Source organism: Acomys minous (genome assembly GCF_964271855.1).
Source record: "Acomys minous genome assembly, chromosome: 3".
In the NCBI taxonomy this organism is placed as follows: Eukaryota; Metazoa; Chordata; class Mammalia; order Rodentia; family Muridae; genus Acomys; species Acomys minous.
In genome coordinates, this window is record NC_140485.1 from 21,982,691 (window position 1) to 21,995,312 (window position 12,622).

Here is a 12,622-nt window from a genome sequence, read left to right on the forward strand (position 1 = left end):
CCTGGCCAATGACGCCAATGACAGTATCAATTAGGATGGATCCAAATACAACAAATGAAAACTTGGGCTGGAGTGATGGCTCAGTGGTTAAGGGCACTGTTTGCCTACTCTACCCACCAAGGACAATGCATGCAGTAAACCTAGATGCCCTGTTCAGATCTAGCCAATGGACAGCGCATTCTCCACAGTTGTATGTAGAGTGGGGGGGACTGACTCTGACATGAACTCTGGTGCCCCTTTATTTGACCACCACCGCCCTTGTTTGGGAGGCCTGATGGCACCCAGAGGAAGGGTAAGCAGACTACCAGGATGAGACCTGACAGGCTGTGACCATATCGAGGGTGGGAGTGGGAGTAAGAGGTCCCCTTCTGTCACAGGCCTAAGGAAGGGGAATAGGGTGAAGGACGGAGGGAGAGGGGAATGGGAAGATACAAGTGAGGGGATAACAACTGAGATGTAATCTGAATAAACTACTTAAATTAAAAAAAAAAAAGAGTACTGGGAAAGGAAAGAAACTAGGTAGTTTGGTTATGTCGTAGAGACTGCCTCCAAATTGTACCATTAAAATGAAACTTCTATTTTATCCCTAATAAACTGGCACCTGTCGGACATATTTTAGGATTACATATGAAATTATATATTCACAATAAAATAGTTATCTTTTTAAAAGAAAGAAAGAAAAAAAAAAGGAGAGCACCGTTTGCTCTCCCAGAGGTCCTGAGTTCAGTTTCCGGCACCCACACGTCAGCTCACAACTGTTTGTAGCAGTTCTAGGGGATCTCAGAGACACACCAACGCACCTAAAATTAAAAATTAAAATAGCTATTTTCTTTCTTTCTTTCTTCCTTCCTTCCTTTCTTTCTTTCTTTTTCTCTTTCCTTCTTTCTTTCTTCCTTTGATTTTTGGCTTTTTTTGAGACAGGGTTTCTCTGTGTAGCCCTGGCTGTCCTGGACTCACTTTGTAGACCAGGCTGGCCTCAAACTCACAGCGATCTGCCTGCCTCTGGCTCTCTTAGTGCTGGGATTAAAGATGTGTGCCACTGTGCCCAGCATAGATAACTATTTCAAATGGAAAAAAAATGAGAGTGTACCCATAAACGGAGGAGAACGAGGACTACAGTTTTGACATTCACCTTCATGCTAGTATTTAACCTCCAGGTACATTAAATGGATTAATTTGTAACCATCTTGAATCTGCTAATAGAAACGAAGTTATGAAATCCTTAGGTTAGCTTGAATTTGAAATGTCCCCAATTTGAAATGCACAGCAAATCCTTCTGCCAATGGCTCTTTATAGAGGCCGGGTGGGACATGTACAACCAGCATAGCTAGGGGAACAGCAGCTGTGGAGGAGACGTGCTAACATGTCTGCTTGGTAGAAACCCAAATGAATACACCGACACTTCTCAATACCAACAGGGAGCTGAGAAGCAGGTCAAATGCACCTAAATTATGTGCTTTTTATAGCGCCAATCGAGCTCTGAAAGAATGCTATGGCTTTGTGCTTTTATGGTTTCTTCCTCCTTAAGTGCTATTTATATGCATACACGTGTTGCCTCTTGTGAGATTTTGGTGTTCTGCTTTGCCTCTGGGCTAGAATAACTGGGAATGAATTTGCAGGTGCCAGGTTCTCAGCCTTATCTGCCGTAAGATCCTGGCCCCAGGGCAACACTAGAACAAACTCTAACTGCCGGCGGCAGATAAGGACCACGAGCAGGCACTGTAGTGTAGACAATGCGGTCAAGGCCAGCAACGCGCCTGCATGAAGAAGTAAGCCAATGAAAGAAGTTCTTTTCCAGCCAATAGAAAGAGGAAACACTTTTAAGCAGGATTTCTAAATCCATAAGGAGTGACCCTGGAGGATTTCATCCAAGGAGCAAAATTTAGTTTATTATTTAACTAATGGCCAGAAAAAAAAAATTCTTCTATGTACTTTCATTTGTATCCTGGTAGTTTCCAAGTTGGGAATGAAACTTTCAAAAGGAGAGAAGGACACAGAGACAGTTAGGGAACCCAACAGCAGAAGGAAGCAGTTTTGAGAAGATTCTATCTGTGCCTAGTACCTGAGCTACAGGCAGAGGACGGCCTATAAAATGTGGACAATCCTTAACTTATCGGCTGGATATTTTGTGGGTAAGAGGAGATCTGTTGATAACTGTCCAGGGATAACTGGTATAGTAAGGGCTGCCTCTGGCAAGGAAGATGTAGAGTCCCCTCACCTCCTTGTTAGGCACTGTTCCGGTAACACAAAGATGGTAGCCCAACAATGACGGTTTTGCCTTTCACTTTATCCAACAAGACTGGCTCAGCTTCCACAACTTTGTTCATTTGTATCTTAGTGTTTTTGAGTCTTCTCAGAGACCGGGGTTGGGGAATCATAAAGTCAGTAAAGCTCTGGTTTTGACTGAGGATACAAGGGAGAGAGCAGTAAGCAAGGGAAGCCAGAAAGGTCGGACAACGCCCTTGGCCAGTAAGACCCTTCTCAACCAACACAAATACCCATATGCAACCACATGTGATGGCTAAGCTTTCTCTCTCTCTCTCTCTCTCTCTCTCTCTCTCTCTCTGTCCCTCTCTTTCTGTTTTTCTTTTTGTTTTGTTTTTCAAGACAGGGTTTCTCTGTATAACAGCTCTAGGTATCCTGCAACTAGTTCTGTAGTCCAGGCTGGTCTCGAACTCACAGAGATCTACCTGCCTCTGCCTGCCAACTGCTGGGATTAACTGCATGCACTGCCCTGCCTCTTTTGGTTTTTCAAGACAAGAGTTTCTCTGTGTCTCTGTTCTGGACACACTTTGTAGACCATGCTGGCCTCGAACTCACAGTGATCCGCTTGCCTCTGCCTCCCGAGTGTTGGGATTTAAAGGCTTGTGCCACCATGCCTGGCTCAGCTAAGCTTTCTCAACCTATGCTCATCTACACCCAGGGGACATACATGTTCCCCTAGACCTTTGACCTATAGCCTGCCCACCTGGCATAGAGACATAAATAACCTACTTGTGTTCTTGAGCACAAGCTCAGTCCTAATTCAGGTCACCCCCCACCCCCCCACCCCCCAGCTGGTTGCCAGGCATTGCAACATCCTAAACGCCTTTGAAATAGTGAATGGATAATGGATGCGGTACAGATACACAATTGAATGCTACTCAGCTGCAAAGAAAAATGGAATCATAAAATTGTAGCTAGATCGATAGAGCTAGAAAATACTCTATTGAGTGAGGTGACCTAGACCCAGAAAGACAAACGCTGCATGCTCTTGCTCATCTGTGGTCCCTAGCTCAAATCTTCCTATGTGAGTATATAATCGGAAGTAACTGCATGAAAAGAGACCGTGAGTAGTGAGAGCTCCAGAGAGGAGACTAGCAGGGGAAACTGGGGGGTTGGTGGGAGAGTGCAATACAAAAGATGAGGGAGAGTGGAACTAGCCACCGGCAATCATATTATTTTGTATTTGTCTAAAAATTACAGGTGAGACATATTCTTAAAATATAGTTATAGCAGCCGGGCGTGGTGGCGCGCGCCTTTAATTCCAGCACTCGGGAGGCAGAGGCAGGCGGATCGCTGTGAGTTTGAGGACAGCCTGGTCTACAAAAGCGAGTCTAGAATAGCCAAGGCTACACAGAGAAACCCTGTCTCGAACCCCCCCCAAAATATATATAGTTATAGCTCTTGGGATGATAATGCCTCTCCCAAGAAGCTATAGACCAAAAAGTAAAAATTAAAAAATAATAATGATTTTTTTAAAAAAGCTAGTGCCTGGCATTGAGATGCCTCCTTTTGACTTATTGTGAGGCAGCCCAAGAGACTCCCCAAACAACACAGACTTGCTCTTGTCCTTGATCGCCTACTGTAACAGTGCCTGGCATGGCAATATACACTAAAGGTACAGTAGTGGCACTTCTATCTTGGCAGTAACCAACAGCTGACTAGTTGTACTTAACGCCTGCTGAACAGGAGGGAAATCATGCCTGATACCATAAAGCTAGCCAACCACCTGTGGCTAATGAGGTTACGTACCTTAGAGGAGAATGTACGGTTTGCCATTTTCCTAAACCAATATAATTCTTTTTTTTTTAAATTAATTTATTTAAAAGCTGGGCATGGTGGCTTCACACCTTTAATCCCGGCACTCTCGAGGCAGAGGCAGGCAGATCTCTGTGAGTTTGAGGCCAGCCTGGTCTACAAAGTGAGTTCAGGACAGCCAAGGCTATACAGAGAAACCTTGTCTGAAAAAAAAAAAACCAAAAATTAGTTTATTTACTTATTCACTTTACATCCAATCATAGCCTCCTTTCTCCTCTCCTTCTGGTCTTACCCTCACTCCCTCTTCCCCATATTCCTGTTCCCCTACCCCTCAGAAGAGGGGAGGACCCCCACAGCCCCAGGAGTGCCCCCTCCCACCCATCCCAGGACTCAAGGCACATCAGGACTGAGCATACCCTCTTCCATGTGGCCTACCAAGGCAGCCCTCTCCAGGGGAAGTGATCAAAAGTCCTTGTCAGAGACAGCCCCCACTCTCCTTACTAAGGGACCCACATCAAGACCAAGCTGCCTATCTGGTATATATGTGTAGGGGGCGTAGGTCCAGTCTATACATGGTCCTTGGTTGGTGTTTCAGTCTCTGCAAACACCCCTGGACTCAGGTTAGTTGGCTCTGTTTGTCTTTTTTGTGGAGCTCCTGTTCCCTCTGGGTTCTTCTATCCTTCCTCCCACTTTTCCTCAAGGCTTTATGTGCTCTGTCCAATGGTTGGCTGTGAGTCTCAGCATCTGTTTCAATCTGATGCTGGGTGGGGCCTAACAACTATGTTAGGTTCCCGTCTACAAGCATAGCAGAGTGTCATTAATAGTGTCAGGGGTTGGCTGTCTCCCATGGGGTCGGTCTCAGGTTAGCCCAGGTATTTGTTGGACATTCCCTCAATCTCTGCTCTATCTTTATCCCTACACATCTTGTAGGCAGGGTAAGTTTTGACTTGAAGTTTTTGTGGGCGAGTTGGTGTTCCCCAATATAATTCTTAACTTCATCTAAATACTCATCCTTATACTCACAGATAAGAGTTGTTCTGCCCACTGAACACCGAGGAAGAGAAGGTGGAGAGACTGTAAGAGCCAGAGACTCAGGATGTCTGCTGTGAGATAAGGATCTTCTATACATGACAGGGAAGCTGCACCCATGAAATCTCAGCAATGTGATTGCTTCAGCCAGACCTGGACCATGCCAGGTGACATGCTAAAGCAGATGGGGGAAATCTCATGGGGTTTCCACCCAAAGATGAAGAGCTTCAAGGCAATTCATGACTACTGAGAGAGGGATAATTAGTCTTTTCAAGGGATTAGCCCTCCAAATGGTTATCCAATACCAAGGGGTTAGTTATAAAAGCCTACACATACAAACAATGCTAAACAGACTCAGCAGACTGCATTTATAATTTATTAGAATATAGACATATGTCACAATAATAATTAAAATAAGGTCATGAATTTGGGGTTTGGGGGGAAGGGAGAAATGATGCAACTATATTTTAATTAAATAAAAAAATAAAAGTGACATGTCCAAACCATCCCCACAACTTTCATTTTGAGTAGAACGTAGAGACCGAAACTGTTAGCTGCTCCCAAGTCATCCTCCTCCAAGTGAGCACAGACAGACGCTCTCAGGTAGCCAGATGTGTTGCTACATGCCTGAAACCCCAGAGCTCGGAAGGTAGAGGTAAAAGGATCAGGGCCATCCTTGACTACAGTCAGGACAACTGCTTCTATAACACCGTTTGGCCACTGATTCTCATGTCCTTCGCAGAACTAGAAAAGTCTAGTCAGACCACCTGGCGTTCACAGCCTCACACCCTACTCACTGTGGTACCATTGGGCTCAAGGGAAGTTTTGGATAAGAAACCCGTAGTTAACCCTACAAAGCATCCTATTTGACAGAAATAATTACAAGACTGTGCTGCAGATAATGGAGCCCTATCCACAAAACAAGACTTGAGTCCGGCACGTGAGTTTTCAGCAGGGGAGGCTGGGTACCCAAGGAACACGTGAGATGCTTTGAGGATCCAGGCTGTCTTCGGCGGCTGAGTTTTTATAAGAGGCAATTGTGTACAAAGATGCCATACAGGCACTAACCCATGTTTGCAAGGGAGAGGAGGTTCCATGTGATGGAGCGTCAGGCAGAACAAAAATGAGGAAGTATGAATAGAAAAGGACATGGGAAGGTAACACGGCTTTCCATCTCAAGAAACTGTCCATTGCAGCTTCCTGAGACGGAAACAGCTGTCGTACAGATCACTGTCCTGTGTTCTGGGGGTGCTGAGGGTCAGATTGTTTTCAGACATAGAATATTTTTTCTCAGACAAGTTTGTTGCAAAAAGCCTTATTTTATTTTTTATTTTTGCTATGAGCAAATACATCTCAGGTTTAATGTGAACTGTATTAAAACATATTTAAACCATGTAAATAAATGATGAAATTATTCTATAAACAAGCCCACGCTTGTTTAACCAATAATTTCCATCAACCCCATCCTTGCTTTTCACAACAACCAGGTACAGGAGCGAGGCAACAGTCAGTGCCCACTCACATTTTAGGAGTAAACTTAACTGACGCCCCTGGAGAAGATTGCAGGTTTGGGGCGCAGCTGCTTTCAAAAGTAAGGTATAAAATAGAACCTTGCAATCTGAGTGGGAATCAAATGGCTCCAGACGTCCTGTACAAGGAGCCCTTGCTCCGGACTCTGCTAGGCGAATGAGCCTTCCACCGAGCGAGTGAGCGAGGGGCAGCTTATAGCCAGGCCCAGCAAGGCATTCTGTCCAGCCTTTGGCAGTGACGGAAGTGCTGGGTGTCCGCTGTCCAACATAGCATCTCTTCTCTAGGAGGGCTACCAGACACTTGGAATTTGACCAGTACAGCAGAAGAACCAAACTTTTAATTTTACTTACTTTTAATTAGCTTAAATTCAAAGACTACTTTATTGGACAGTGCAATAATAAAAAAAAAGCTAAAGTCAACAGAGGGAAAGCAGTCAAAAGTCACATGATTCGGGCCGGGCGTGGTGACGCACACCTTTAATCCCAGCACTCGGGGAAGCAGAGGCAGGTGGATCACTGTGAGTTCAAGGCCAGCCTGGTCTACAAAGACAGCCAAGACAGCCAAGGATAACACAGAGTTCTTGTCTCAAAAAACAAAACAAAACAACAACAAATATCACGTGATTCAATAAGGACTTTGGCAACATTTGATTGCGTGTGTGTGTGTGTGTGTGTGTGTGTGTGTGTGTGTGTGTATGAGAGAGAGAGAGAGAGAGAGAGAGAGAGAGAGAGAGAGAGAGAGAGAGAGAGAGAGAATGTGCATGTGTTAGTGTGTGTGTTTTGTGTTTATGTGGGTGTATGTTATTCAGGATTGATCCTAGGACCTCTCACAATCTAGGCAAGTACTAATCATTGAGGTAGCCCTTTTTAACTGTGTGTGTGTGTGTGTGTGTGTGTGTGTGTGTGTGTGTGTGTGTGTGTGTGTTTCAAGACAGGGTTTCTCTATGTAGCCTTGGCTGTCCTGGAACTCTCTTTGTAGATCAGGCTGGCCTTGAACTCACAGCAATCTGCTTGCCTCTGCCTCCTGAGTGCTGGGATTAAAGGTGTGTGTGCACCATGCTCAGCTCCTTTTTAACTTTATTTTGTTTTGGTTTGGTTTTTTGAGACAGGGTTTTCCTGTGTAGCCTTGGCTGTCCTGGACTTGCTTTGTAGACCCGGCTGGCATCAAACTCACAGTGATCTGCCTGCCTCTGCCTCCCAGAATGCTGGGATTAAAGGCATGTGCCACTATGCCCCAGCTTTAACTTTTTGAGTTTTGAGACAGGGTCTTGCCCAAGCTGCCCCTGAACTCACTCTGTAACCCAGGCAGGCCTTGAATTTGGCACTTCTCTGCCTCTTCCTCCTGAGCAGCTCAGAATCCAGGCCTGCAAGTAACTGTAATTTCCAGCGTTTTCCAGGGCCTTCCAGGCCTTTTATGAACTGCATCCCCTTTTTCCTGCCTTCGCACATCAGCTCTAAAACCTCAGCTCCTTTAACTCTCCTCTTTCTCGCTCAGTCCCAGTGAAGAGATCTTTCTGGATTTTCTTTTAAGTGTCCCTACCCCCAAAGCCCTAAATTTCTAGTGATTGCATTTCATTGAGAAGAAATGGGCAGTTACAGGTGTATGTGTGTGGGGGGGGGAGGGAGCTACTAGGTTAAGAATGTCCTTTGCATATATCCTTTGCTGTTTTGATATCAGTCGGATGACTTTACAGTTTCCAAGTAAATCAGTAACCAACAAGGAAGTGGAGTACAAGAGCAGCCAAATACTGACTTTTCAGCGCATTCCTTTACATTTTTTTTTGTTTGTTTTTGTTTTGTTTTTGTTTTTTGAGACAGGGTTTTTCTGTGTAACCCTGGTTGTCCTAGCCTCACTTTGTAGACTAGGCTGGCCTTGAACCCACAGATCCACCTGCCTCTTCCTGCTGAGTGCTGTGATTAAAGGTGTATGCTACCACAACTAGCTTCCTCTATTGTTTTTTAACCATATAACTTAACAAGAATGAAAAAACGAAATGCTTTTATTGTACCATTTACATGTTGGGACATTGCTCCTCAAAGGAAGAAATGTTTGAGACAGTGGTTTGCATGGTTGGATTTGGCCTATGTGGCATGGGTCTTGCACAGGTTAGACCACAGAGGGACTGAAGAGGGAGTGGGATATTATTTCCCCCACTAATATCCTAAGTAATTCTTATCATCAATATAGCCCCAGCCCAAGCCTTCCACTCCAACTGGCCCCTTCCCTCTCCCCTCCAAACATGAAGGGCATCTAGGGTCAGAGAAAAGAAAGAAATCAGCCTATTATTCAAATGAAGGTAAAGAAATTTAGGTAAGAAAAAGCAAAGGACCCTTCTAGCCATTTTTTCCCCCTCCATTTCTTCCCAAATATCAGAACTATGGCCTCACTGTGAACCTGTATGTGTGTGTGTGTGTGTGTGTATGTGTGTGTGTGTGTGTATGTGTGTGTGTGTGTATGTGTGTGTGTGTGTATGTGTGTGTGTGTGTATGTGTGTGTGTATGTGTGTGTGTATGTGTGTGTGTGTATATGTGTGTGTGTGTGTATGTGTGTGTGTGTTTGTGTGTGTGTGTGTATGTGTGTGTGTGTGTGTGTATGTGTGTGTGTGTGTGTATGTGTGTGTGTGTATGTGTGTGTGTGTGTGTGTATGTGTGTGTGTGTATGTGTGTGTGTGTATGTGTGTGTGTGTGTGTATGTGTGTGTGTGTGTATGTGTGTGTGTGTATGTGTGTGTGTATGTGTGTGTGTGTGTATGTGTGTGTGTGTGTGTATGTGTGTGTATGTGTGTGTGTGTGTATGTGTGTGTGTGTGTGTGTGTGTGTGTTGTTTTGCTCTTTTGTGATGATGATGATGGTGGTGGTGGTGATAGTGATGAGCCTCGGAGCTTCCCACATGATCCCAAGAGCTTAACACTGAGCTACTTACTGTTCCAGGGCTATCAAAGACCTGTTTTCAATCTGGCTTCACAATAGTAACAATTCTTTATTCCAACACATATAAAAAATAACCGCAAAGTGTCAGAATATATAGAAGAGTGTGTAGAACTGTATTACGGCGACACGGTGCCATGCCGCACCCAGTACTGAGGGAGCCAGCCTCTCCTGCAGCCTCCTGAGAACAGAGAGAGGCCGTGGGTAGGACTGTTTCCTGGAGGACAGGCTGCTGTCTGAGTGTCCGAAGGAGCAGTAACAATTAATTATCTAGATGAAGAAATAGGTAAGGTTCCAGGTGTCGTGGTGTACAGCTTTAACCCTAGCAGACACAGGGAGAGGCAGGTGGATCTCTGTGAGTTCAAAGACAGCCTAACTTATACAAAGAGTTAAGGCCTACACAAAGAGTTACAGGGCTACTCAGTGAAACCCTGACTCAAAAAAACAAGACAAACAAGAAAAAGAAAAAAAAAAAGCAGGAAGTACCAAAAGCCATAGACTAGCCAACAAAAACCCCAGGATCAGACACAGGAAAGCTCACTCCCGCGGTTGGTCAGAGGAGTTCAGGAAACTTCCAAAACAGGGTAAGCTATTGCTTTTGCCCTTGGTGCCTCCCAGAGATTGAAGGCAAGGCCCTGGAGCTGAGGACGCCACACACTTCAGGCACAGGACTTGGAGGAATTGAGCTTCCTCTGATCTCAAAGCGACTTCCCTGAGGACTAACTCTCAGAAGTAAGTAACAGAAGGAGCTGGGTAAAGCTGCCAGGAGAGGACAGTCATCAATAGTTGTAACCGGCTGCAAAGCCTACAAACCACAGCATGGCAAAAACAGGCTGAAAGGTGCAATAACGGTGTCTAATGCCTGCTCAGGAGGAGGGGATTTGTCCCTGGTACCGTAGACCTAACTGACCACCCATAGCTGATGAAGAGATAAACCCTAGAGGAGAAGCTACTACTCCCATTTCCCTAACTCCATACAATGTATGCCTGCATTCTTTATTTTATTATTTTTTTTTTGTTTTTTTCAAGACATGGCTGTCCTGGGCTCGCTTTGTAGACCAGGCTGACCTCAAACTCACAGCGATCCACCTGCCTCTGCCTCCCAAGTGCTGGGATTAAAGGCGTGCGCCACCACGCCCGGTTTATACCTACATTCTCAATGCTTACCCTTATGCCCACAGAGAAGTATGGCTCTCGCTCTTCATCAAAGAAGCCACTGTTTGCAGCAGATGGACCATTACAGAAAGTCACAACTGGTCAGAATACAAAGAACAACTGACTGGAAGGTGCTCCGCCTCAGAGGACATTACACAGGAGGGGATGAAATGACTGTAAGAGCCAGACACACAGGATGTCTGCCGTGAGGTAAGAATCTTCGTTATGTGACCGAGAAGCTGTGCCATTGAAATCTCAACAATGTAGTTGCCTAAATAAGACTTGGATCACGACACCACCAGTTGACACCCCAATGTGAATGGGGGAGATATCATGGGACCCCACCCCCAGATGAAGTGCTATGGGGAATTAACGGATACTAAGAGAGGGAGAATTAGTCCTTTACAAGGCTGAACCACTTGAATAGGTTATCTAATCTCAGGCGGTCAGACCTAAACACATGTACACCTGAGCGACACTAAAGGGACACGGTAGGTTGTATTTATTAATATAATAATAATAATGATGATGATGATGATAAGAATAATAAGAATAAGAGGACAGGAATCTGAGAGTAAGGGGGTGGGGAACACAGATAAGTTGGAGGGAGGAGACTGAAGGGAAAATTATGTAAATATATATTGTACTCATAATGACATTCACAAAAAATTAAAATAAGAAAAAGGGGCTGGAGAGATGTCTCAGAGGTTAAAAGCACTTGCTGTTCTTCCAGACGTCCCAAGTTCAACTCCTAGCACTCACGTGGCAGCTCACAACTGCCTCTTAACTCTAATTCCAGGGATCCAGTGGCTTCTTCTGACCTCAGTGGGCCCTACATGCATGCAGGCAAAATATACATACACACAAACATTTTTTAAAATTAAAAAAAGAAAAGAAATAGATAGCGGAAATTAAGTGTTTCAGGAAGAAAGAACAGAATGACGTTATGTTTAGGAGTCAGAGACAGCTGCTGGTCCAACAATCAAACTTTGTAATTTGATTTAAGTGCTCTGGGGCTGGGCATGGTGACACATACCTTTAATTTCGGTGCTCAGGAGGGAGAGGTGGGCAGCTGGAAGTCAGTCTGGTCTACAGCCCTAGTTCCAGGCCAACCAGGCTACATAGTAAGACCCTGAATAGTAACAATAAAAAAAATGTGCTTTTCAAGCCGGACACGGTGGCACATGCTTGTAATCCCAGCACTCTGGGAGGCAGAGGCAGGTGGATCTCTGAGTTAGAGGCCAGCATGGTCTACAGAGTGAGTTCCAGGATAGTCCAGACTACATCAAGAAACCCTGTCATGAAAGAACAAAACAATAAACCAAAACTAAAACAACAAGCAAACAAAAACACAAAACCCCCTCAAACCAAAAAAAAAAAAAAAAAAAAAAAAGTGCTTTTCATCTTGGTATTAGCCAGAATAAAGTTGGACAACAACGTGTAGTATACTCATAAATGTAGCATATTCATAAAATGGAATAGCGAAAAGTGCGAGTCTACAGCCCTGTATAGCAATAGGGATGATTTCACAAATGCAACGAGAAGAAAGCCAGGGTACACACCGGATGGTCCAATTGATCTGAAGCCAAGGAAGAGACAAACCAGTGTTGACAGAAGTCAGGCGAGTATTCTGGGAGGCAAATACTAGGAACTCTGGTTCTTTCTTTCCTCCTTTCCTTTTATTCCCCCTTTTCTTCTCGTTGATGGAGATTGAACCCAGGGCCTCATCCAAATCTGCTTAACAGCTGAGATGCTATTTTGTGGGTGGGCTCTGATTGGGAAGGGTCTGTTCAGTTTCTGAGTACTCATCACGACTTATAATATACATGCCCTTTTATCCTTAAACATGTAAAGAATATTTACCTGCTCTCAAATACATCTCCCACGCCTGCTTCTTAAGATCCACTCTTTCGTTGTTGCTTTATTTTTTACATGTTTTAGCTGATTAAATTTGTCTCTCCA

The 12,622-nt window shown here is 44.6% G+C and overlaps 1 long non-coding RNA gene across 1 annotated transcript; it reads left to right on the forward strand.

Annotated features, from left to right (window-relative positions):
- Nucleotides 1–2,043: 2,043 nt before the first annotated feature.
- On the forward strand, nucleotides 2,044–11,184 carry LOC311593895. Its single transcript, XR_014777861.1, has 3 exons — nucleotides 2,044–2,132; nucleotides 5,046–5,216; nucleotides 10,687–11,184. It is a non-coding gene; the product is annotated as an uncharacterized lncRNA (long non-coding RNA).
- Nucleotides 11,185–12,622: the final 1,438 nt, after the last annotated feature.